At 51.7% G+C, this 27318-nt stretch overlaps 1 protein-coding gene across 1 annotated transcript in view; it reads right to left on the bottom strand.

Moving 5' to 3' along the window:
* The window catches only part of LOC135208654 (uncharacterized), a gene marked incomplete in the record, with an annotated part of 113041 nt that overhangs the window by 37716 nt on the left and 48007 nt on the right, over positions 1-27318 (bottom strand).

The raw sequence follows: 27318 nt of genomic DNA, 5'->3' as shown, positions 1-27318 counted from the left end.
CACAAGTCCTTGGATACTTTTTCCTTGGGACCTGTGGTGGCTGCTCAACACGTTGTGTAAGCTTACCCAGCACCCGAGCAGGCAGAACAGCATCGATTCATGGTATGACTGGGAGAATGAATGCGTGAATGAGAGAGTGACTGGCATCACTTCACCATCTTTTTCTACCTCTACCTGTGGGCAGAGGGATACGGTCGTTACCTTGCTGGACGGGAGTCAGATGCAGCTAAGCTATTCACAGAGCTCCATACTCCCTCTTTAACTAGAGATAGGAGTAAATATCCACCACTTTCTCCAACAAGGGGGAGAAAGTGGATGCCGACATGAGACAAACCCATTACTTTACATTTGCTCATGTAAAGGAAAAAGTTCTTACAATGCTGGTACAAAGAGATACGCTTGCCTCTCTCTTAGTACTCGGACCCAGAGGTCTGACCATTGATCCTGCGGTGCACACCCCGATCAATCGGACAGAGGCTTGGATCCCTCCCTCGCTCTTACGACCAGGGAGGCATTCCAGGGATGGACGAACACCAGTCTGTTCATCAAAAAGACTCAGATTCCTCCCACCAAGAAGTGAGTCTTCCTATTGTTAAAGGACCGAGGGTTTGTATTACGTATCGGAACAAATGACAATTTGTCGAAAATTGCATTTTTCCTAACTATACAAACCTGAGGTCCTTTACATATAATCCCTCCTCATGCCACCCCTCACTCTGCGTATTTTGCATGGGCCAAAAGCAAAAGTGATTTGTTTACCTCCCAGTCGCGCGGCGCGCGACGATCGGACAAGCAGTTAACTACCGTTCTCCCCTTGTTCGAAGCTTACGACCGTTCCAGCTGCCGCTAGCTACTTCCTATTGTTAAAGGACCTCAGGTTTGTATAGTTAGGAAAAATGCAATTTTCGACAAATTGTCATTTTGTTGCCTATATTAGTGAAAGTATGAAACTTTTTATTCCCGGGGTCATGGTTTCAACTGAATTCATTTTTACCTTTTAATCGGTGGTTTTATCCTTACTGCCATCACAACTGAAACTCCACAGTGCATATTTTATTATAATTATACACATTTTGGTCTTATCACTCCACATTGCACTTGAACCACATTGCTATTCCTGGTTCCTAAGCACTCACTCTGAAAACACAGTTACGAGCAACAGACGACAACACTCTTTATGAGATGAAAAGCTACTTTGTATTCCCTTAATTGTTTACTTTACTCAATATATAGTTTAACTTTACTTCAAAATGTTTATTTAATTCATGTCTATTATCCCTTTTTTGCAACCAAATTAACCCCCCAAAATTAAAAACTCATCGCTGCCAATCTTGTAGAGCTTCACACATATGCCGATGCATTTACAAACTGTTTCCATGAATTTTACTGTCATAGTAATGCAGTAATAATAAAATTGCTGTAATATGTATATATACTACAAATAGATATGCTAATTTCACTTATTTCCCCGGTTTTGTGTAAGTCATATACCCAGTTTGGAGGATAAACACATACCAATTGACAACACTGACAAACAATTGAAGAGCGCAAAATGCTACAAAGAAGGCCGTAGTCCCCTTGAATAAGTACGAATAAGTGCTGGTAAGAGTTCGGGGTTACAATTGTTGTGATGAAAGTGGCCCAGCATCTATGGGTACAAGTGGTGTGCGGATTTAGCACAGGAAATGGGAAGTTTGTTGACACAAGCGACTCCGCAAACATCGAGATGGCGTCATCTTCTAAACTTTTTTAATCGTAAGTAAACATTTTGAAGCTGTTTTTGGGGTTGTGGGCACTGCGTTGGACCACCTTTTCATGACCCTCTGTTTAAATCTTAAAGTATGGCCTTCAATTTCTAACTTTGGAAAAAATACTTACTTCGAAAGGAGAGTAAGGGTCATGAGCTCCTTCTCTCACCAACCAACAACTATGACCGATGACCATCTCTGGTGTCACGATGTGTTAAAGTACTTTTTCAGAGGGTGGCCAAAACCGCAGTAGTCGGTGAGTTGGCCAGTCCACTCGGTTGTTTGCCCTACATGGTTTTCAGCAGTGAAAAAATACTGAATTCATAGCTTTCAATAATAAGTAGCACAAAAAGCAAATAGGGTAAACAATCAACTGGACTGGCCAACTCACTGACTACTGCGTTTTTGGCCACCTCTGAAAAAGTACTTTAGCATATCCTGACACCCAGATGGCGATAGCAGGATTCAGACCTCTACTCTCTTTTCGAAGTAAGTATATCTCCAAGTTAGAAATTAAGGCCATCGGTCCTTTAACAATAGGAAGTAGCTAGCGGCAGCTGGAACGGTCGTAAGCTTCGAACAAGGGGAGAACGGTAGTTAAACTGCTTGTCCGACAGTCGCGCGCCGCGCGACTGGGAGGTAAACAAATCACTTTTGCTTTTTGGCCACGGTGTGAAGGACGTGTTCGTCATCGCTCTCTGCCCGCTTCATCGTCGTATGCTTTGTTTATATTGTGTTTTCTACTAATGGTTTGTTTGACTTGAAAATGAAACTGTAAGTACACTGTTTTCATTTTCATTACTTAATTATGAACCAACATGGAGCTATCGCCGTAGATGCGGCGATTTCCTCTCTTTTCATGAATTGAACCCTGAATTATGTCTCGGTGCGACGGGCGCGCTCGCGCCGAGTCATGTATTGGGGCGCGAAAGTGTGTAATTGAAAAATGTAAGTACTCTTTTCATTATATTTTTGCCCTGTGCGTTTGTTGCCGAGCAGCGTGATTGCGCTCGGCAACGAGCCTTTTATTTTGTATGATAGAATGCAATGAAAGTGGATTCGCAATTGCAGTATTCTTTTCATTTTCATTTATTTATTTGCATAAATTTTAATTTGGATCAATTTTCGCTCTTACCCGGGAATTGATCCTTACGATTATTTTCTGTGAAAGTGAAATCGCAAGTGCAGTATTCTGTTTCATTTTCATATATATTTTATGATAACATCATATTATTATGGATCAAATTTCCGCTCTTACCCGGGAATTGATCTTTTCCCCTTAAGTTCTATGAAGTGAATCGCAAGGGCAGTATTCTGTTTCATTTTCATATTACTTTTCACTGCTGTGCGGGGGTAGGGGAAGCGAAGGTTTGCCAGGAAGTCGTCGGAAAGCTCTCCCGCGACTCCCTTGGTATCCGATTCTTCGTCTTCTTTTCTGCCCCCCGCTCAGCTTCCTCGTTGTATTTTGTATTTGGGGTCTTCCTTGTGTTCGGGGTGGGGCATGTCTTCCCCCCGTGCGTGAGGGAACCCCTCTTACTAATCTATCTGTGCTACCGCAGGTACTACATCCGTGGGAGACCGACCTTGGACAGGTATGGACCACCGCGGCGGCAGGGCGTGCCTAGCATCCACGGGCTGCTGCAGCGTCTAGCGAGGTCTGGGGCGGTCTCCACTACTACCTCCACGGCCGCTTATGCTGCTCCCCCCCGCCTGGTCTACACTCCCCATGCTGTGTCGGTGATGCCGTCTGCTGCTACTGGGGCCGCCGCCGTGCCGAGGGGGGGTTGCCGCCGCCGCCTGTTTTCTTCGTGTTGCCTGCCCCAGACTTCCGCTGTTCCAGCAGCTCGCCCCTGGACCGGCCGCCAGTACCCAGGTTCCCGCTGGCTGCCGATGATTCTATGAGGCGATCGCTGGGCCTGCCGTACCTGCCGCTGATGTGATTCCCGCTGCTGGCTTGGCTGTCCCTTCTGGGTCTACCGCTGCCGCTGTTCCTGCCGCTCCTGAGCTGGTTGCTGTTCCTGTCGCTCCTGGTTCCTGAGCCTGTCCATGCTGGTCCTGCCCACGGTGTGTCTTCCCCAGTCCCAGGTCCTTCCGGACAGGTGCAGTCGGGCCGTGTTGCTTCGGCAATAGCCCCGGCTCCGGCCTGGATGGAGGACCTGACGACTGTCCTGCGTGAGCTGACGAAGAAGAGGAAGGTGTCATTTTCGTCTTCATCGTCTGCTGCTGCCTCTTCCCCTTCGACTTCTAAGGCCCATAAGCCGAAGAAGAAGAAGGCTGCCTCCCCTCCTAAGAAGTCTCCTTCGGGAACTTCTAAGGGCCCGTCCCACCCCGGTGGGACGGGGGGTCCTTCTGCTGGTCCTCCTGCTCCTTCGGGAGCGGGGCCCGTCTCCCCTTCCGTAAGGAAGAGATAGACGGGGACCAGAGGAGACGTATCGGTTTAGCTCTGGTACTTCCTCGCCTGGTGCTAGCGGCGATGCCGCTACGCCAGGTTCCGGCTCGGTCTCTCGTTCGCGGGAGATCCCTCGGGAGACCGTGCAGCCAGAGTTCGCTCGGCGCCAAGACCGCGGCACGGAGCATAAGGCTGGTGAGAGCCGCTCAGGTGACTCTCGCCAGGCCAGCGGGGGGAAGACTCCTTCGGGAACTTCTAAGGGCTCGTTCCACGCCGTGGGACGGGGGGGTTCTTCTGCCGGTCCTCCTGCTCTTTCGGGAACAGGGTCCGTCTCCTCTTCCACAAGGAAGAAGAAGACGGGGACCAGAGGCGTACCGACTACCACCGGTACTTCCTCGCCTGGTGTTTGCGGCGCTGCGCTACGCAGGTTCCGGCTCGGTCTCTCGTTCGCGAGAAATTCCGAGTATACGATCTCCCGCGGGAGAGCGTATAGCCAAAAATTTTGTTTGGCGCCAGAGTTCGCTCGGCGCCAGGGACCGCGGCACGGAGCAGAAGCTGGTGAGAGCCGCTCATGTGACTCTCGCTAGGCCAGCGGCTGCTCTTCCAGCGACCAGCTGGTAACCCTGGTAGACGTGACGGTCTCTGACCAGCCACGGGCTGAGGCTGGGAGTAGGTCCCCCCGACCATCGGTACCAGCCTTGCTGTACCAGCGGTTTGTTGACGCGCCTTGAGGACGTCTCACCGGTCCTCACCGTGAAAACGAGCTCTGCAAGTCACCTGATCGCCGCTCCCACAGGGACCGTGCGGATAGGGTGACCAGCAGCAGCTCGTCTGACGCACGGGACCGGGGTGACGTGCTCAGTCGAGCCGCTCGCCACAGGTGAGCAGCACGACCAGGCCTGCAGATCGATCCCCACCGCGGGTTGGTGATCGGCTGCAGCCCCCCACGTACGCTGGTCCTGCCAGCGAGCGGGGGGGGAGCGTCAGGTCTGTCTCTCCAATACCTTCAACTTCCTCGGGGTACGCCGGGAAGAGCGAGGTAGCTAGGAGTGATTGTGAGAGGTGCGCCGCTCACGATCCCGTCACGACGCCGCACGTGCCATGTATGGTCTTAGGACCAGCCAGGACGTACGCGCAAGTGAATGGAGGCGACCGTCAGGGGGGGGGAGGGGGTAGCGTCAGGTCTGTCTCTCCGATACCTTCAACTTCCTCGGCATAACGCCCAGGAAGAGCGAGGTATATAGGAGTGATCATGAGAGATGCGCCGCTCACGATCCCCTCACGATGCCGCACATGCCAGGTATGGTCTTAGGACCAGCCAGGACGTACGCGCAACCGTCAGGGATCTGTTGCTGGTCCTTCTTCTGAAGGAGGTCTTGGGAGCTGCTCTTGTTGGAGGGAACTGGACGGTCCTACTCCTCAAGACGCTGTAATTCCGAGATTCAGAGTAACTTTGCCCAGGTTATTGCACTGATTCGTCAGCACAACGACCTGGGGAAAGGATCGCCGCTCCACGGCTCAAGTCGTTCTCGAGCCCGAGTAGGGAAACCAGACTGACTGTGGGCTTGCCGCGATAAGAGCTTCTCGACTCGATTCTGAACCAGGAGAGCCTCTCGTCTCCGGACGAGAAGGAATCGCTCAGGTCTAGCCGGTCGGGCAAGCTACTTCCCCTCCTCTGCCGCGACAGCGGCGTTTTTTTTTTGGAGTATTGCAGCTCTTCTCTCCTCCCCCCCCCTTCCTTCCGTCCTCCTGAGAGGTTTCGATCTCGACGAGGACTGGAATGAGTCAGAGGACGGTTTTGGCTCTCCTGTCAGGTGTCGATCAGCCCCACCCAGACGAAGTTCACAGTGGTGGCAGATGCTTACCTACAGCACGAGTTCGTGACCCTCCCTCGGGGGGAGGGGGGGGGTGGGGGGAGGAAGGGGGAAGGCCATCGCCGCAAGGCGATGGCTGCTCCTACTCTTCTCCAACTGCTAGTTCCATTGGAAGGCGAGCGAGTATCCAATTCCTCCCCCATTCCCTCTTTCCTTACGGCTACGAGGGAAATGGGAGGGATCCTACAGAGATTTCTCTGTAGGATCCCACGTTGGGGACTGCGCTACCGGGGGACCTTCGGGTCCCTACCTGACGTAAGTCCCGGTCGTTGAGGAGGGATCCCTGCCCCATTCTCGATTTCTTACGGGAATCGAGAGGACCACCAGCCGATATCGTTTGACGAAATTCGGTGGGGGTTTCGCAGAGTGCTTAGGAATTCTACGGAATTTCTAGCGCATTCAGGAGTGTTCGAGTTTTTTACGATCTCCAAACACTTAGGCGAGACCACGGTCCAAAGTGAGCGAGACGAGAATCCCCGATATGTAATTGTTACACGATAATCGGGAACCTCGCCTATGCTCGAATCCCTGGAATCTAGCATGGGAAGAAGACTGCTGCTGAAAGAAGGGGGACTATTCTCACAGTAGGCGACCAACCTGGAATAGAGAAGAACGGACGGGAACATCCAGTTGGCTGAACTATCGTCTTAGTTATTCTGTTTTCACCATTGAAGCTTTCTTCGAGGAAGACTTCTCCTTCACTCTCTTTGATAGAGATCGAAGGTGGTCGATCTCCAATCCTTATTTTTGTTTTCTTGAAGGAAGAATTTAGGATGGAGATCGTTGTTCAGAATCCTACAAATATACTACGTTATATTAAACCTCGCGACATGATTCTGCTAAGCAGTTGAATTGTCCGAGGGGTGGCGCATATCCTAGTTACTCTACGGATTGCGACTTAGACGAGGAGTATTCTAATTGAACTGCAACTCGGGGTTGCCTGCAACCTCCCAGGAGTTTCCAGTTTCAATTTTTTATATATTACTTATGGTTTTGTCACGACAACACCATTTCAGCTTTTGTATTTACCGAAATTCGTTTCGCCCAAATATAATTGCTCGAGCATATCTTTTTATGCTCGGTGGTTCTAGCCGAACACATTCCTTCGTGGAAGGATTACTTGGCAACTCAGGATGACGAGTCAGCGACAGCTACTGCGTATTGAATTGCCCGAGGCATTTCAGTACCAGTTGCCGCCTGGAGATGCACGCTTGGTTATGTCTTTCTCCCCGGCTTTGATTGAACACCAACCCTATCTCTGCCCAACAATCACGGACTTAAGTCTCTGATTAACGGGGATTCTCGCATACATGAATGACCATCTACTGCTGTGACGCTCGAATCATCGCCTTCAGTATTGCGAGAATTTTACAACAGAGATATCTCTTCGACTTTCATCTTTCTGTTTCACCGCACGGTAACAGAATTCTGTAATAAGTCTCTGCTGCATCACACTGCGATAATGCGAATGATTTTTGCGGATCTGAGTTTGTCCTCAAAAATATCTACTTATTCGTAGGTGTGCAATTATTCATTGTTCACCCCGGATTAGCAGATGTATTGAAAGACATCGCCTACCCCCACACCTGCCAGCTCTACTTCCAAACGTTCAGCCCATGAGAAGCAGTTCTTCAGGCGGCTCTCCCCTGTGTTTCATTACTGAAGAACGCCCCGCTTTCATTGCAACTACGACTTCTCACCGGACAGCAATGAAATAGCGGTTAGCGTTTTCAGTCATTTGTAAGCACAGGTTATGAATCTTGAGAATCCTTCTCTCGATTCATCTGTGAAGACGTAGGTTGCATTCAATGTCTACCTTCGTCTTCAACGGCACATAGTGTTGTTTCTCCTTAGCTAAGATTCAACAACTATGAGAATGTCTTGCCTTCAGGGACCTCGGTCTCTAGAAGGCAATTGACTTTCGCCTGTTGGGCACATGCCTTAAGAGAATAATCACCTCACCGTCCGGCATAGGTGACAAACAAATACACTATTTGTTTGGTCTCTAGGCATAACCCTTTAAAGGGCGAAAGTCACGTGACTTACTCGGATGCTTGAACAACTTGCCTCCTACCGAACGCAGTCAGTCGGCAGCTGTCAGAGCGCCCGAGTCAGTTACGAACTACGCTGTTGACTTAGTTCGGTTGTTACAGAGCAATCAGTACTTCGTCTTAATAGCTTGTCACAGTACCCATACCATCGACACCCACCATGGAGTGTCGGTGTCTTATCCACTACCAAGAACTTCGCTGCATGGGGATAGGAGGATGCGAGACTCTTCGTTGCAGACGGACAGACCAGTATGGGTACTGGACATCACCAAAGTCGAGAAGAGGATAGGTCATGCTACTATCCCTTCTTTTCCTCTGAGGAAACTGCATGACTTCTCCTGCGAAGTCAAGCATCCAGGGGATGGGGATCCGTGACGCTCGCTTTCGTACCGAACTCGTAGCGAAGACTCAGACCCTTCGGTCCCTGACGATCGGTTCGAGTCGTTCACAATCCCCTCCCTAATGGACTTCACCGCCTTCGATGCGAAGGAGATGCTGCTTTGTCCGCAAGAACTTCTCCGTGGCGCAGGTATTGAAGGCAGGGGTCTGGTCCAACCAGACCACATGCACCTCCTTCTACCTTCGGGATATTGCCCACAGGTCCTTGGATCTTTTTCCTTTGGACCCGTGGTGGCTGCTCAACACGTTGTGTAGCGAACCCAGACCCTCGCAGGCTGAACAGCATAGAGTCCGGGTGTGACCGTAAGAAAGGATGAGTGAATGAGAGTGTGACTGGCTCCTCTTCCCATCTTTTTCTTCCCCTCTACCTGTGGGTAGAGGGACATGGTCGTCACCCTGCTGGATAAGGACAAGATGCAGGTGAGCTACTCAACAGAGCCCCATCCTATCCCTTTCAATAGGGATAGGAGCGTATATCCACCACTTCCTCCAACAAGGGGGAGGAAGTGGATGCCAGCTTGAGACAACCCATAATTTTATGATTGTCTCTTGCAAACAGGAACAAGTTCTTGCTTGCTGGTACGAAGAGATACGCTTGCCTCTTTCTTAGTACTTGGCCCAGAGGCCTGACCATTGATCCTGCGGTGCACACCCCGATCAATCGGACAGAGGCTTGGATCCCTCCCTCGCTCTTACGACCAGGGAGGCATTCCAGGGATGGACGAACACCAGTCTGTTCATCAAAAGACTCAGATTCCTCCCACCAAGAAGTGAGTCTTCCTATTGTTAAAGGACCGATGGTTTGTATTACGTATTGGAACAAATGACAATTTGTCGAAAATTGCATTTTCTAACTATACAAACCTGAGGTCCTTTACATATAGTCCTCTCATGCCACCCCTCACTCTGCGTATTTTGCATGGGCCAAAAGCAAAAGTGATTTGTTTACCTCGCGACTGTCGGACAAGCAGTTAACTACCGTTCTCCCCTTGTTCGAAGCTTACGACCGTTCCAGCTGCCACTAGCTACTTCCTATTGTTAAAGGACCTCAGGTTTGTATAGTTAGGAAAAATGCAATTTTCGACAAATTGTCATATTGACACCATCTCGATGTTTGCGGAGTCGCTTGTGTCAACAAACTTCCCATTTCCTGTGCTAAATCTGCACACCACTTGTACCCATGGATGCTGGGACACTTTCATCACAACAATCGTAAACACGACTTCCACTTATCCAAGCGGATAAGTAGCGCTCTTCAATTGTTTATCAGTGTTGTCAATTGGTATGTGTTTACCCTCCAAACTGGGTATAAGACTTACACAAAACCGGGGAAATAAGTGAAATTAGCGTATCTATTTGTAGTACTATATATATATATTACAGCAATTTTATCATTACTGCATTACTATGACAACTAGAATTCATGGAAACAGTTTGTAAATGCATCGGCGTATGTGTGAAGCTCCACTAGATTGGCAATGATGAGTCATTTTTTCGCCGCGTCGTCTGCTCGTAAGTACATCAGAAATATTTGTAATTTTTCGGGGTTAATTTGGTCGCAAAAAAGGGATAATAGACATGAATTAAATAAACATTTTGAAGTAACAAGTAAAGTTAAACTAAACTAATAATGAGTAAAATAAACAATTAAGGGAATAAAGCTTTGCACCTCATACATCGCTTACTCATGTGCTGCCCGTAACTGTGTTTGTGGAGTGAGCACTTAGGAACCAGGAACAGCTACATAGTTCAAGTGCAATTTGGAGTGAATTAAGACCAAAATGTGTATAATAACAATCAAATAAGCACTGTGGAGTTCCAGTTGTGATGGCAGTAAGGATAAAACCACCAATTACAAGGTAAAAATGAATTTTCAGTTCAAACCATGACCCCGGGAATAAAAAAGTTTCATACTTCATTAATATTGGCAACAAAATGTTGTTTTATTGTGCTGATTACAACTGCAATCTTGAGTAAGATCAATAAACGTTACATATAGTATACGCTAACATTGTTCAATTGATTGCTGGGAAGGCTGGGAAAGATGGTGGATTGTCTGTGGTTAGAACAGCCAGTCACGCGACTGCCTCCATATTGGATTTCAAAACTGCCTTGAAAACATATTTGTTCCGATACGCAATACAAACCATTGGTCCTTTAACAATAGGAATGTAACTTGCGGCAGCTGGAACCAGTCGTAAGCTTCGAACAAGGAAGTTCGGTAGTTAACTGCTTGTCCAACAGTCAGCGCACCGTGTGACTGGGAGGTGAAGATTCACTTTGCTTTCGGCCGCGCTGGGTGACAGAAGTGTTCTCCACTTCTCTCTGCCCGCCTTTCGTCATATGCTTTGTTTCTTCAATCTTGGTTTGCTATTATTGAGTGATTGTGTGAAATACTGTAAGTACTTGTGCTTTTGTATTTTATTAACATTACTATGGATCTCGTGAGCTGGAGAGTTCCCCACGCCCCCACCCCCATCAGCCGCTGGACTTGCCCTGGTGTGGAGGGGCCGTAAGTTTGGGTGCCTTCCGCTCCTTCTTGGAGGGTTGATCCTCATGAATTGTGCTCGGTGTCGGGGGCACGAATGCTCTCGCGCCGAGCCCTGTGATATTTGTGTTTTGTGGTCGGAGGAGCAGTGGTCGCGCTTTGAGGGGAGGAGGAAGCGACGTAAGCCTGCCAGGGAGTCATCGGAAAGTTCTCCGGCTACTCCCCTGGTCACAGAAACGTCATCTTCTTTCTTCCCTCCATCTCAGCTCCCGCGTATGGCTCCTTCCCCCGGGGGGGGTTTCTCGCTCCTTCTCTTCGCCCGATCAGTCGAGCGTGGAGGAGGGGGCGAGGCACCCCGACATCCAATTGTACTCGGGGTCTTCCGTTTGCTCGGGGTGGGACTTGTCCCCCCCCTCCGGGCTCTGCTCCGGTTACACATGGTCCGGTAACCACCACCACCACCACTGTATCGACCCCAGGGTATGCCGCCCCTCCTCACCTGGTTTATATGCAGCATATTACAACGGTGACCCCTTCAGCTGCAGTGCAGGAGGGTCGTAACACCGCCGCCCGGGTTCGCCGCTCTCGCCTCAGCCCCTGACTTCCAGTCCCCCAAGAGCTCGCCCCTGGACCTGCCACCAGTACCCAGGAGTTCGCTGGCCACTGGCCGGCCTCCTGCTGTACCTGCCGTGCCTGCCGTGCCTGCCATACCTGATGTACCTGCCGTACCTGGACCAGCCCCTGCTGACGTCGTTCCTGCCTGTGGTGTTGCTGCTCCAGTCGCAGGTCCTTTCGGACAGGTGCAGCCGGGCCGTGTTGCTTCGGCAATTGCCCCGGCTCCGTCCTGGATAGAGGACCTGACGGCTGTCCTGAGGAAGCTGACGAAGAAGAAGAGGAAGAGGAGGAAGGTGTCGTCGGCATCATCTTCATTGTCTTCTTCGTCGTCGTCTGTTTCCGCCTCTACCCCTTCGGCTTCCAAGGCTTCACAGCCGAGGAAGAAGAAGGCTGTCTCCTCCCCCCCTAAGAAGTCTCCTTCGGGAACTTCTAAGGGCCTGTCTCACTCCGGTGGGACGGTGGGGTCTTCCGCTAGTCCTCCCGCTCCTTCGGGAGTGGGGCCCGTCTCTCCTTCCGCAAGGAAGAAGAAGACGGGGACCAGAGGGGTACCGGCTAACACTGGTACCTTCTCACTTGGTGCTAGGGGCTCTGCCGCTGCATCAGGTTCCGTCTCGGCCTCGTTTTGCGAGAGTTACCGAGCCAGCCCCACCCCCCGAGCACACGGTTCTGCTGGTGAGCGAGGGTGGGAGCGTCAGGTCTTCCTCTCCGATCCCTCGGGCTACGCCGGGAAGAGCAAGGTGATCCGGAGTGCTCCTCACGGTCCCTCCACGACGCCTTACGAGCCTGGCATGGTCTTAGGACCGACCAGGTCATACGCGCAAGTGGTGGGAGGGGACCGGGAGGGGTCTGTTGCAGTTCCTCCTTTGGAAGGAGGAGGGTCTCAGGAGGCGCTCTTGTTGGAGGGACTTGATGGTCCTACTCCACAAGACGCAGTCACTCCTGAGATCCAGAGGTCGTTTGCAGAGGTTATTGTGCTGATTCATCAGCACAACGACCTCTGGGAAGGATCGCCGCTCCCACCTTCCGAGCCTACCTCCAGGCTCGAGTCGTTCTGGGGTCCTAAGAAGGAACCCAAGACGACGGTGGGTCTGCCGCGATCGGCTCTGGCTGACTGGGTGCTGGGCCAGGTGGACTCTCTCGTCTCCGGATAGGAGGGTTCGCTACGGTCTGCCAGGTCTCAAGCTACTTCCCCCGCCTATACTGCGACAGAGGAGATTCTATGTGCCATCGGAGGACCCTCTGCCGCCCAAACAGGTTAACCCGGAGCTAGCTAGGCTAACTCCGGGGGTGTCTCTGCAGCAGCTCCTGTCGGAGAACTTATGGTTCTCACAGCAAGAGGCACTCGCCTTGGAATCAACCGCCATGGCGGCATTCCAAGCAGTCTCCTGGTTAGACGGGGACCAGAGGGGTACCGGCTAACACCGGTACCCCCTCACCTGGTGCTAGGGGCTCTGCCGCTGCATCAGGTTCTGTCTCGGCCTCTCGTTCGCGAGAGGTACCGAGTGTGCGGTCGCCCGCAGGTGACCGTGCAGCCAAAGTCCAGGCTTCCAAGTTCGTTCGGCGGCAGGACCGAGGCACGGAGCGGAAGACAGGTGAGAGTCGCTCGGGTGACTCCCGCCAGGCCAGCGATAGCTCTCGTAGCGATACATGGGTTCCCAGGGTTGACGCGACGGTCTCAGAACGGCTGCGGGTTGAGACAAGGAAGAGGTCCCTTCGGTCGCCGGAACCGGCCCAGCGGCTCGACGCGCCCTGAGGACAGGCCCCGCTCCCACCGCGACAGCGGACTCTGCAGGTCCCCTGACCGCCGCTCCCATCGGGACCGGCCAGGTAGGGGGACCAGCAGCAGCTACTCTGACGCTCGGGACCGGAGCCGTTGTTCTCGGTCCAGCCCACGCGACCAGGCCTGCAGCTCAATCGCCACCGCGGGTTGGCGATCGCCTGCAGCCCCCTGAGCACACCGGTTCTGCCGGTGAGCGAGGGGGGAGCGTCAGGTCTTCCTCTCTGATCCCTTCAACTTCCTCGGGCTACGCCGGGAAGAGCGAGGTGATCCGGAGTGACTGGGTCCCACCACGACGCTCTACGAGCCTGGCATGGTCTTAGGACTGACCAGGTCGTATGCACAAGTGGCAGGAGGGGACCGGGAGTGGTCTGTTGCAGTTCCTCCTTTGGAAGGAGGAGGGTCTCGGGAGGCGCTCTTGTTGGAGGGACTTGTTGGTCCTACTCCACAAGACGCAGTCACTCCCGAGGTCCAGAGGTCGTTTGCAGAGGTTATTGTGCTGATTCATCAGCACAACGACCTCTCGGAAGGATTGCCGCTCCCACCTTCGAGTCTTCTGGGGTCCTAAGAAGGAACCAAAGACGATGGTGGGTCTGCCGTGATCGGTCTTCTAGGCTGACTAGGGTGCTGGGGTCCAGGTGGACTCTCTCGGTCTCCGGCCAAGGAGGGTTAACTAACGGTCTGCCAAGGTCTCAAGCTACTTCCTCCACCTCTTACTCCTCAGAGGAGATTCTACGTGCCATCGGAGAACCCTCTGCGCCAAACAGTTTAACCCAGAGCTAGCTAGGCTAACTCCGGGGGTGTCTCTGCAGCAGCTCCTGTCGGAGAACTTATGATTCTCACAGCAAGAGGCACTCGCCTTGGAATCAACCACCATGGTGGCATTCCAAGCAGTCTCCTGGTTAGACCTATGGCCCCTCACGGTGTCTAAGGTCGCGGCCACTTTGGGAAATATCACTCCTGAAGGTGACCCGGCTTTCGGGAGACTGTGCCAGTCTGGAGGTAGAGCCATCTCCTACCTACCCCACCAGACGGCAAACCTGTGGGCCAACCTGGTTCTTCGGCGTAGGGACGCAGTCCTCACCCGAGTGACCAGGGCGGCTGGGCGCGAGGCGGCTCTGGGTCTTCGCAACGGACCGGTGCGGAGTTCCTCCTCTCTCTTCCCCGTAGAGATGGTGGACACTGCGGAGGAGTGACGGCGCACTGATGACAGTGACCGTCTAGTACACCAGGCAGTCTCGAAGGCATCTGGGCAGCCTCGAGCTACTGCGGCCAAGCCAAAGAGCTTGGTTAGCGTTTCCTCTGCGGCCAAGACAATCGCATCGTCGAAGACCAGGGGAAAGACTGCCTTCGACTTCTTCTAGAGCAACCGTAACCTGCCCTCCTCCCAGCCCTTCTTCCTCATTGATGGGGGAGCTGGGAAGAAGAAGCCGAAGAGAGGTGGGAAACGCCTAGGGGACGGCGTTCCCCCTCACCTGCTGCCGGAAGTGGGGGGGATGCCTGCGAGCCATTGGGCAACATGGCAGCGCTATGGAGCGGAGACCTGGATAGTAGATACCCCTGGAGGGGTATCTACTACCTTCGAGTCTCGGCCACCCCTCACCTCCAACCCGGTCCACCTTCAGACCTATGTACCCGGAACATCCAAGGATGTAGCACTTCAGCAGGAAGTCCAAGCCATGCTGAGCAAAGGAGCTGTGGAGATCGTTCACGGGCGGATTCGGAGTCACCAGGCTTCTACAGCTGTCTTTTCCTGGTGGAGAAGTTTTCGGGGGCTGGCGCCCCCGGTGATAGATCTCTCCCTCCCCTGAACCGATTCGTTCACCAGTCTCAGTTCAATGATGGAGACGGCACACTCCGTGCTTGACTCCATCAGGGAGAACGACTTCATGCTTTCGGTGGACTTGAAGGACACGTTTGTTCCGATACGTAATACAAACCCTCGGTCCTTTAACAATAGGAAGGTAACTAGCGGCAGCTGGGACGGTCGTAAGCTTCGAACAAGGGGAGAACGGTAGTTAACTGCTTGTCCGATCGTGCGCGCGCCCGCGCGCCCGAGAGGTGAAGAATCACTTTTGCTTTCGGCCGCGGGTGTGAAGGACGTGTTCGTCATCGCTCCTCTGCCCGCTCATCGTTCGTATGCTTTGGTTATATTGTGTTTTCTACTAATGGTTTGGTTTGACTGAAAATGAAACTGTAAGTACACTGTTTTCATTTTCATTACTTAATTATGAATCACATGGAGCTATCGCCGTAGAGACGGCGATTTCCGCTCTTTTCATGAATTGAACCCTTGAATTATGTCTCGGTGCCGAGGGCGGGCGCACTCGCGCCGAGCCATGTATTTTGAGTGCGCCGAGTCATGTATTTTGGGCGAAAGTGTGTAATTGAAAAGATGTAAGTACTCTTTTTCATTATATTTTTGCCCTGTGCGTTCGTTGCCGAGAGCTTGATTGCGCTCGGCAAGAGCCTCTTATTTTGTATGAATAGAATGCAATGAAAGTGGATTCGCAATGCAGTTTTCTTTTCATTTTCATTTATTAATTGCATCAAATTTAATTTTGGATCAATTTCCGCTCTTACCCGGGAATTAATCCTTACGATTTATTGCTGTGAAAGTGAAAATAGCAAGTGCAGTATTGTTCATTTTCATATATATTTATGATAGCATCATATTATTATGGATCAAGTTTCCGCTCTTACCGGAATTGATTTTTCCCTCTTTAAGTTCTATGAAGTGAATCGCAAGTGCAGTATTCTGTTTCATTTCATATTACTTTTCACTGCTGTGCGGGGGTAGGGGAAGCGAAGGTCTGCCAGGAAGTCGTCGGAAAGCTATCCCGCGACTCCCTTGGTATCCGATTCTTCGTCTTCTTTCCTGCCCCCCCGCTCAGCTTCCTCGTATTTTGTTTTTGGGGTCTTCCTTGCGTTCGGGGTGGGGCATGTCTCCCCCCCCCGTGCGTGAGGGAACCCCTCTTACTAATCTGTCTGTGCTACCGCAGGTGCTACAGCCGTGGGAGACGACCTTGGACAGGTATGGACCACTGCGGCTGCAGGGCGTGCCTAGCATCCACGATCCGCTGCAGAGTCTAGCGAGGTCTGGGGCGGTGACCTTGGAGTGGTCTCCACTACAACCTTCACGGCCGCTTATGCTGCTTCCCCCCGCTGGTCTACACTCCCCATGCTGTGTCGGTGACGCCGTCTGCCGCTTCTAGGGCCGGTCGCCGCCGTACCGAGGAGGGGTATGCCGCCGCCGCCTGTGTTTTCTTCGTGTTGCCTGCCCCAGACTTCCGCTGTTCCAGCAGCTCGCCCCTGGACCGGCCGCCAGTACCACGCTGGCTGCCGATGATTCTACGAGGCGATGGCTGGGCCTGCCGTACCTGTCGCTGATGTGGTTCCCGCTACTGGCTTGGCTGTCCCTTCTGTGTTTACCGCTGCCGCTGTTCCTGCCGCTCCTGAGCTGGTTGCTGTTCCTGTCGCTCCTGGTTCCTGCGCCTGGTCCATGCTGGTCCTGCCCATGGTGTGTCTTCCCCAGTCCCAGGTCCTTCCGGACAGGTGCAGTCGGGCCGTGTTGCTTCGGCAATAGGCCCGACTCCGGCCTGGATGGAGGACCTGACGACTGTCCTGCGTGAGCTGACGAAGAAGAGGAAGGTGTCATCTTCGTCTTCGTCTGTTGCTGCCTCTTCCCCTTCGACTTCTAAGGCCCATAAGCCGAAGAAGAAGAAGGCTGCCTCCCCCCCCTAAGAAGTCTCCTTCGGGAACTTCTAAGGGCCCGTCCCACCGAGGTGGGACGGGGGTCCTTCTGCTGGTCCTCCTGCTCCTTCGGGAGCGGGGCCCGTCTCCCCTTCCGTAAGGAAGAGATAGACGGGGACCAGAGGAGTATCGGTTAGCTCTGGTACTTCCTCGCCTGGTGCTAGCGGCGATGCCGCTAGCCAGGGTTCCGGCCCGTCTTTCGTTCGCGGGAGATCCCGAGTGTACGCTCTCCCTCGGGAGACCGTGCAGCCAAAGTTTCGGCGCCAGAGTTCGCTCGGCACCAAGACCACGGCACGGAGCAGAAGGCTGGCGAGAACCGCTCAGGTGACTCTCGCCAGGCCAGCGGCCGCTCTCGCAGCGACCAGCTGGTAACCGGGTTTTGTTATTCCCCCTAAGAAGACTCCTTCGGGAACTTCGAAGGGCTCGTCACATTCCGGTGTGACGGGGGGGTTTCTTACTGCCTTAGTCCTCCTTGTTCCTTCCTTTCGGGGAACGGGGCCCGTCTCCCCTTCTGAGAAGAAGAAGACGGGGACCAAGGGTGTGCTGGCTACCGCTGGTACACCCTCGCCTGGTCTTGGCAGCTCTGCTGCTAAGCCAGGTACCGGCTCGGTTTCTCGTCCGCGAGAAGTTCCGAGTGTACGATCTCCTTCGGGTGACCGTGCAGCCAAAGTTAAGACGCCTGAGTTCGCTCAGCGTCATGACCGAGGCACGGAGCAGACTGTCGAGAGCCGCTCAGGTGACTCTCGCCAGGCCAGCGGCCGCTCTCTCAGCAAGCGACCAGCCGGTACCTCGGGTGACTTGATGGTCTCTGACCGGCCACGGGTTGAGGCTGGGAAGAGGTCCCCCAGGTCCCCTCGACCGACGGTACCAGCCTTCGGCTGGTACCAGCGGTTTGACGTGCCGCGAGGACCTCTCCCGGTCTCACGGCGAAAGCGAGCTCTGCAGGTCACCTGACCGCCGCTCCCACGGGACCGGGTACCGGGCGGATACGGTGACCAGCAGCAGCTCGTCTGACGCACGGGACCGGGGTCGACGTGCTCAGCGAGCCCGCTCGCCACAGGTGAGCGGCACGGCCAGGCCTGCAGATCGATCCCCACCGCGGGTTGGTGATCGGCTGCAGCCCCCCACGTACGCTGGTCCTGCCAGCGAGCGGGGGGGGAGCGTCAGGTCTGTCTCTCCACTACCCTCAACTTCCTCGGGCTACACCGGGAAGAGCGAGGTAGCTAGGAGTGATCGTGAGAGGTGCGCCGCTCACGATCCCGTCACGACGCCGCACGTGCCACGTATGGTCTTAGGACTAACCAGGACGTACGCGCAAGTGATTGGAGGTGACCGTCAGGGGGAGAGGGGGTAGCGTCAGTTCTGTCTCCTCCGATACCTTCAACTTCCTCGGCATACGCCAGGAAGAGCGAGGTATATAGGAGTGATCGTGAGAGATGCGCCGCTCACGATCCCGTCAGACGCCGCACGTACCAGGTTGGTCTTAGGACCAACCAGGACGTACGCGCAAGTGATTGGAGGCAACCGTCAGGGATCTGTTGCTGGTCCTTCTTCTGAAGGAGGAGGGTCCTGGGAGCTGCTCTTGTTGGAAGGACTGGACGGTCCTACTCCTCAAGACGCTGTAACTTCCGAGATTCAGAGTAACTTTACCCAGGTTATTGCACTGATTCGTCAGCACAACGACCGGGGGGAAGGATCGCCTCTCCCACCAGCAGAGCCCATGTCTCTGCTCGAGTCGTTTTGGGGCCCGAGAGGGAACCCAAACCGACGGTGGGTATGCCGCGATCGCAGCTTGCCGATTCTGTCTTGAACCAGAGTCTCTCGTCTCCGGACAAGAAGGCTCTCTCAGTTCTGGCCGGTCGATCAAGCTACTTCCACCTCCTCTACTGCGACAGCGGCGTTTCTACGTGTCTTCGGACACGTATTTAAATACTCCTTCGGTCCTCCTGAGAGGTTTCGACCTCGACGAGGACTGGAATGAGTCGGAGGACGGTATCGGCTCTCTCCTGTCAGGTGTCGATCAGCCCCACCTAGACGACGTTTCACAGTGGCGGCAGACCCTTACCTACATTTGAAGAGTTCGTAACCCTCCTCGGGGAAAACGTTTTCTCCTGACGATACGTTTTCCCAGACTCTGAGAGGCCATCGCCGCAAGGCGATGGCTGCTCCTACTCTTCTCCAACTGCTAGTTCCACTGGGAAGGCGAGCGAGTATCCAATTCCTCCCCCATTCCCTCTCTCCTTACGGCTACGAGGGAAAGGGGAAGGATCCTACAGAGATTTCTCTGTAGGATCCCACGTTGGGGACTGCGCTACCAGGGGGGACCTTCGGGTCCTACCTGACGTAAGCCCCGGTCGTTGAGGAGGGATCCTGCCCCATTCTCGATTTCTACGGGAATCGAGAGGACCACCAGCCGATATCGTTTGACGAATTCGGTGGGGGTTTCGCAGACTGCTTAGAATTCTACGGATTTCTAGCGCATTCAGAGTGTTAGAGTTTCTTACGATCTCCAAACACTTAGGCGAGACCACGGTCCAAAGTGAGCGAGACGAGAATCCCCGATATGTTACACGATAATCGGGAACCTCGCCTATGCTCGAATTCCTGGAATTTCTAGCATTAGGAAGAAGACTGCTGCTGAAAGAAGACTATCTCACAGTAGGCGACCAACCTGGAATAGAGAAGAACGGACGGGAATATCCAGTTTGGCTGAACTATCGTCTTAGTTTATTCTGTTCACCATTGAAGCTTTCCTTCGAGGAAGACTTCTCCTTCACTCTCTTGAATAGAGAACGAAGGTGGTCGATCTCCAATCCTTATTTTGTTTTCTTGAAGGAAAGAATTTAGGATGGAGATCGTTGTTCAGAATCCTACAAATATACTACGTATATTAACCTCGCGACATGATTCTGCTAAGCAGTTGAATGGTCCGAGGGGTAGGCGCATATCCTGGTTATTCTACGGATTGCGACTTAGACGAAAAGTATTCTAATTGAACTGCAACCCGGGTTGCCTGCAACCTCCCAGGAGTTTCCAGTTTCAATTTTATATACTTATGGTGTTGTCACAACAACACCATTTAAGCTTTTATATTTACCGAAATTCGTTTCGCTTAAATATAATTGCTCGAGCATATCTTTTTATGCTCGGTGGTTCTAGCCGAACGCATTCCTTCGTGGAAAGGATTACTTGGCAACTCAGGATGACGAGTCAGCGACAGCTACTGCGTATTGAATTGCCCGAGGCATTTCAGTATCAGCTGCCGCTTTGAGATAGACGGTTGTTTATGTCTTTCTCACCTGCTTTGATTGAATAACAACCGTATCTCTGCCCAACAATCAGACTTAAGTCTCTGATTAACGGGGATTCTCGCATACATGAATGACCATCTACTGCTGAGAAACGCTAGTATTCATCGTCTTCGGTATTGCGAGAATTTTAAACAGAGATATCTATTCGACTCTCATCTTTCTGTTTACCGCACGGTAACAAAGAATTCTGTAATAGTCTCTTGCTGCACGTATCCCGATAATGCGAATGATTTTTGCGGAATCTGAGTTTGTCCTCAAAATATCTTGTATTCGGAGGTGTACAATTGTTCATTGTTCACCCGGGGGGAGGAGGATTAGCAGATGTATTGAAAGACATCGCCTACTCCCACACCTGCCAGCTCTACTTCCAAACGTTCAGCCCATGAGAAGCAGTTCTTCAAGCGGCTCTCCCCTGTGTTTCATTACTGAAGAACGCCCCGCTTTCATTGCACAACGGACAGCAATGAAATGGCGGGTAGCGTTTTTCAGTCATTTGTAAGCACAGGTTTAGAATCTTGAGATTCCTTCTCTCGATTCAGCTGGAAGACGTAGGTTGCATTCATTGCCTACCTTCGTCTTCAACGTCACTAGTGTTGTTTCTCCTTAAGCTGAGATTCAACGTCTATGAGATTTTCTTGCCATCAGGGACCTCGGTCTTTGAAGGCAATTGACTTTCGCCTTTTGAGCTTATGCATTAAGAGAATCATCGCCGCGCCGTCCGGCATCGGTGACTAACAAATATTTTATTTGTTTGGTCTCTCAGCATAACTTTAAAGAGCGAAGGTCACGTGACTTACCCGGATGCTTGGACAACTTGCCTCTACTGATTCCGAACCAGTCAGTCGGCAGCTGTCAGAGCGCCCGAGTCAGTTACGAACTATGCTGTGGACTTAGTTCGGTTGTTCCAGAGCAATCATTACTTCGTCTTAATAGCTTGTCAGTATGAGTACTGTACATAACCAAAGTCGAGAAGAGGGATAGGTCATACGACTATTCCCTTCTTTTCGTCTTAGGTAACTGCATGACTTCTCTTGAGAAGTCAAGCACAAAGGGATGGGGATTTGTGACGCTCGATTTCGTACCGATCTTCGTAGCGAAGACTCAGAACCCTTCGGTAACTGACGATTGGTTCGAGTCCTTCACAATACCCTCCCTAAGGGACGTCACCGCCTCCGATACGAAGGCTATGCTGCTTTGTCCTGTGAAGGTGCGACGGAGCTGTCTGAAGAAACTCGACACCCAGGATGAGTGTGGACGCCTCTTCATCATTCTCTCGCGTTCCGCAAGAACTTCTCCGTGGCTGCAGGTAATGAAGGCAGGCGCCTGGTCCAACCGGACCGCATGCACCTCCTTCTACCTTCAGGATATTGCCCACAGTTCCTTGGATCTTTTTCCTTGGGAACCGTGGTGGTTTGCTCAACACGTTGTGTAGTTAACCCAGACCCTCGCAGGCTGAACAGCATCGAGTCCTGGTGTGACGTAAGAATGGATGAGGAATGAGAGTGTGACTGGCTCCTCTTCCCATCTTTTTCTTCCCTCTACCTTTGGGTAGAGGGACACGGTCGTCACCCTGCTGGGTAAGGACGAGATGCAGGTGAGCTACTCAATAGAGCACCATCCTATCCCTTTCAGTAGGGATAGGAGTAAATATCCACCACTTCCTCCAACAAGGGGGAGGAAGTGGATGCCAAATTGAGACAAACCCATCATTTTATGATTGTCTCTTGCAAACAGGAACAAGTTCTTGCTTGCTGGTACGAAGAGATACGCTTGCCTCTCTCTTAGTTACTTGGCCCAGAGGTCTGACCATTGATCCTGCGGTGCACAACCCCGATCAATCGGACAGAGGTTTGGATCCCTCCCTTGCTCTTACGACCAGGGAGGCACTCCCAGGGTTGGACGAACACCAGTCTGTTCACCAAAAAGACTCAGATTCCTCCCACCAAGAAGTGGATGTCTTCCTATTGTTAAAGGGACCGAGGGTTTTGTATTACGTTATCGGAACAAATGACAATTTGTCGAAAATTGCATTTTTCCTAACTATACAAACCTGAGGTCCTTTACATATAGTCCCACCTCATGCCACCCCTCACTCTGCAACTTTTTGCATGGGCCTAAAGCAAAAGTGATTCTTCACCTCTCGGGCGCGCGGGCGCGCGCACGATCGGACAAGCAGTTAACTACCGTTCTCCCCTTGTTCGAAGCTTACGACCGTCCCAGCTGCCGCTAGTTACCTTCCTATTGTTAAAGGACCTCAGGTTTGTATAGTTAGGAAAAATGCAATTTTCGACAAATTGTCATATTTCCAGATACCCGTTCATCAATCCTCCAGGAAGTACCTCCGCTTCATCCTCGATGGGACAGTGTACCAATTCAGGGTACTTTGCTTCGGTCTCTCAACTCGTCAGGGATACATCTTTTGAGGTATCTCGACGACTGGTTAGTCCTGCCGAGCTCCCGCTCGCAGTTGCTATGAGACAGGGATCGACTCCTCGAGTTCTGCCGCTATCTGGGGATCGTGGTGAACTTGGAGAAGTCAGATCTCGAGCCCAAGCAGAGGATGAAGTACCTGGGTATGCTGATTGATACGGTAGCAGGACGAGTCTTCCCCGCAGACTCGTGGATCAGCAGATTCAGGGAGGCAGACTACCAGTTCCTGTCTCGGCAGGAACAGCCAGCTCAGCAGTGGCAAGGCGTGATCGGCCACCTGTCGTCACTCGAGAAGTTAGTCCCTCACGGGCGTCTACACCTGCGGTCTCTCCAGTGGAGACTAAAGGAGAGATGGTCACAGGAAAGAGACCCGCCGTACTTCCCCGTGTCCCTCACGGAGGAGGTGAGGCAGGACCTAGGCTGGTGGCTGGACGGCAGGAACCTCGTAAGAGGAGTGCCTCTCCGCACTCCCCCCCCGGAGATGTTGCTGTTTTCAGATGTGTCTACCGAGGGATGGGGTGCACACCTGGAGGAGTTGCTGGCTGCAGGAGTGTGGGATCATCACGACAAGCACCTTCACATCAACGTCCTGGAGCTCAAGGCAGCGCTCCTCGCTCTCCAAGAGTTCCAGGACCGTCTGATGGGACACTCGGTGGTGCTGATGTGCGACATCACCACAGTAGGGGCATACGTCAACAAACAGGGGGGCCTAGTATCCCTCCAGTTGCACCAGTTGACGTTGCAGGTGCACGAGTGGGCCATGGCTCACTCGATAGACCTGTCAGCCCGCTACATTCCAGGCAAGAGGAATGTAGTAGCAGACAAGCTCAGCCGTCGGGATCAGGTGATAGGGACCGAATGGTCCCTACACCCAGACGTGGCGGAAAGGCTCTTCAACCTGTGGGGGCGTCCAGTCGTAGATCTGTTCACCACCTGGCTGTGCCGGACCCATGGGCAGCTGCAGAGGATGCTCCTCAACACCCGTGGGACAACCTCTTCGTTTACGCCTTTCCCCCGTTCTGTCTGATTTGCAAGGTGATCAGCCGAGTGCTGGTCACCCTGAATCTCCAGATGATCCTGGTGGCTCCCAAATGGCCCATTTGGTATCCGGACCTGCTGGCTCTTCTTGCAGGAGCGCCGAGAGAGATTCCCCCTTGGCACAACCTTTTCATCCAGCCACACGAGGAACAGTACCACCAGTCAGACCAGTCCCTTCATCTTCACGGCTGGCTGTTATCCACCATCTCTTGCGAGCAAGAGGCTTTTCTCGCCGAGCAGCAACAGAGATAGCTGGGTACATCAGACAGTCCTCTGCAGCTGTGTACCAGGGAAAGTGGGCCGTCTTCTGTGGTTGGTGTCGTAGACGGGGTCTATCTCCTCTCAGAGTCACTCTTCAACAGGTAGTGGATTTTCTCGTTTTCCTTCGCCAAGAGAAGCTCCTCTCCGTCCCCACAGTCAAAGGATACAGGCCCGCCCTGGCCTTAGTCCTGAAACTGAGGGGAGTGGATATCTCGAACTCGTTCAAGATCTCCCTGCAAATTAGGAGCTTCGAGAGGTCTTGCCCACCCAGGGAACTCAGGCTCCCGGGGTGGGATGTGACTCTCGTCCTTAGAAGTCTGACTCGAAGTCCCTTCGAGCCACTCTGAGAGTCGTCAGACAGGGATCTGACGGTGAAGAGAGTAGGGGAACTTCATGGCTTATCCGTCGATGTTCAAGCATACCAGGGGATGGGGATCTGTGACGTCGATTTCGTCCCAAACTTTGTAGCGAAGACTCAGAATCCTTCGGTCCCTGACGACCAATTCGAGTCATTCACGATCCTCTCCCTACTGGACTTCACCGACAACGATGCGGATGAGATGCTGCTTTGTCCTGTGAGGGCGCTACGGCGCTATCTGAAGAGAACTCGGCACCTCAGGCCTGAGTGTCAACGCCTCTTTGTTAGCACCGGGATGACCAAGAAAGAAGTATCCAAGAACACTCTTTCTGGCTGCGTGAGGAGATCAGGAGGGTGTACGAAGCTGATGGTAGCGACGACATCCGTACCCTTCGTCCGAGAGCCCACAAAGTCAGAGGCATTGGTCCTTCCCTTGCGTTCTGCAAGAACTTCTCTGTGGCGCAGGTCCTGAAGGCAGGGGTCTGGACCAACCAGACCACCTTCACCTCCTTCTACCTTCCGGATATAGCTCACAGATCCTTGGACACTTTTTCCTTGGGACCTGTGGTGGCTGCTCAACAAGTTGTGTAGCTTACCCAGCACCTGAGCGGACAGAACAGCATCGCATCCTTGTGTGAATGCATGAATGGATGAGTGAATGAGTGTGACTGGCTTCTCTTCCCCATCTTTTTCTCCCCTTCTACCTGTGGGCAGAGGGACGCGGTCGTCACTACCCTGGAACAGGAGACCGATGCAGGTAAGCTACTCGACCGAGCTCCATCCTACCCTTTTCATTAGGGATAGGAGCGATTATCCACCACTTTACCCAACAAGGGGTGGGAAGTGGAAGCCAACAAGAGACAAACCCATGACTTCATATTGCCTCTTGCAATAGGAACAAGTTCTTGCTTACTAGTTTTAAGAGGTACGCTGGCCTCCCTCTTATTACTTGGGTCCAGAGGTCTGACCATTGATCCTGCGGTACATACCCAGATCATTGGGCAGAGGCCGGGGAGAGAACCAGGTTGGACAAATACCAGTCTGTTCATTGACTCAGATTCCACCCACCAAGAAGTGAGTCTTCCTGTTGTTAAAGGACCGATGGTTTGTGTTTTGCATATCAGAACAAATGATAACATTTGTTCGAAAAATTGTGTTTTTCCCAACTACTATACAAACCTGAGGTCCTTTACACATAGTCCTACCTCATGCCACCCCTCACTCTGTGTTTTCCTGGTCCTAAAGCAAAGTGAATCTTCACCTCCCAGTCGCTCAGTGCGCTGACTGTTGGACAAGCAGTTAACTACCGAACTCCCCTGTTCGAAGCTTACAACTGGTTCCAACTGCCGCAAGTTACATTCCTATTGTTCAAGGACCTCAGTTTTGTATAGTTAGGAAAAATATAATTTTCGACAAATTTTTATTTTACGAAGAGCATCACATGCTTATTTTAGTTCGTATGGGGCTTTCATATATCACATTATGTTGACGAAACTTCAATCTTTTGAATGGTATGCTTAAAGATGTAATTACAGGCAGTCCCCGGGTTACGACGGGTTCGGGTTACTACGTTCCAAGGTTAAGGCGCTTCTCAGTTGTATTCATCAGACATTATTTCCAGGGTTACGACGCATGTTCCAGGGTTACGACACCTTCAACACTCATCTGGCAGATGAAATATGACACCAAAAATGCAAAATAATCAATATTTGAAGGTTTTTTTTGATGAAAAATGCAATAAGAATGCAGTTTACATAGTTTTCAATGCACCCAAAGCATTAAAAGTAAGGTTTTATTAGGATTTTTTACTATTTTCTGGCTTACGACGATTTTCAGCTTACGACGCGTCTCAAGAACGGAACCCCTGTCGTAACCCGGGGACTGCCTGTATATTCTAGTTTCACCAATTAAATATCGAGTGAATAAGACCGAGCCACACAATGACGATGGATCGTCTGCGGTTGTTTACCCTAAGTCATGAAAATAGGTATAGTAAGGATAGTTACAGATAGCTATGCATTCTAACCTAACCTAAACTTGGGTGGTGGGTCGTTTAATGATTTAGTATGTTATTTTGTACTTTATTGTTGGGAGGTGAATTATATAGCCAGAGTGCACAAATTTTATTTGTCTCATTCCTACCTTGTTATTAAATCATTCAGCCAAAGTTTATTTGGTTTTTCATTGCAGTTCTTGTACAGCATGAAAAATGGCATTAATATTAGAGCCTTTTGAAATGAACAGTGTTTAAATAATCTGCACCAATGAGGAGTTTGCATGTTTCCTGTGGGGAAATATAGGGAAATATTGATATATCTTGCTATTTGGTATGCTCATAGTTAGTTGGTTGCTGAAAGGGAAGAAACCAGTCAACTGTAATATCTTCAAAACTAAAAAGTGCTAACAGAATGTTGAGTAGTATCACAGGCTATCAAATCTTTTATGGTTTGGCAGTTTATGATAAGGTTCTTGTTATTTAGTAAAGAGACATGCCATTTGGAAGTGTATGGTTGAGTGTAAACTTTCATTGCTATCCAAATACGTACTGTGAAAATATACACAAATTCTGTTTATGTCAAACAGAGATATGGGTACTATAATTTTATTCCTCTCAGGAAAGGCATCCACATCTGAAGAAATTCACTGGGGTCGCCAACAAGTTTTATCTCTAATAAGTGCAGTTGAAAATTTTTTTGAAGACTTTTATGATGGAACAAAGAAAAAAAAATCAATCTGGGAAGCAGTTGCACAGAAAATGCACGAAGAAGGTCACAGGTTTACGGGGGTTGAATGTGACAAGAAGTGGAGAAATCTAAAGGTAAGATA

This window comes from Macrobrachium nipponense, chromosome 35 (assembly GCF_015104395.2).
Source record: "Macrobrachium nipponense isolate FS-2020 chromosome 35, ASM1510439v2, whole genome shotgun sequence".
NCBI lineage: Eukaryota > Metazoa > Arthropoda > Malacostraca > Decapoda > Palaemonidae > Macrobrachium > Macrobrachium nipponense.
Note: the sequence above shows the minus strand (reverse complement) of the source record. Positions and strands in the feature narration are given on the sequence as shown.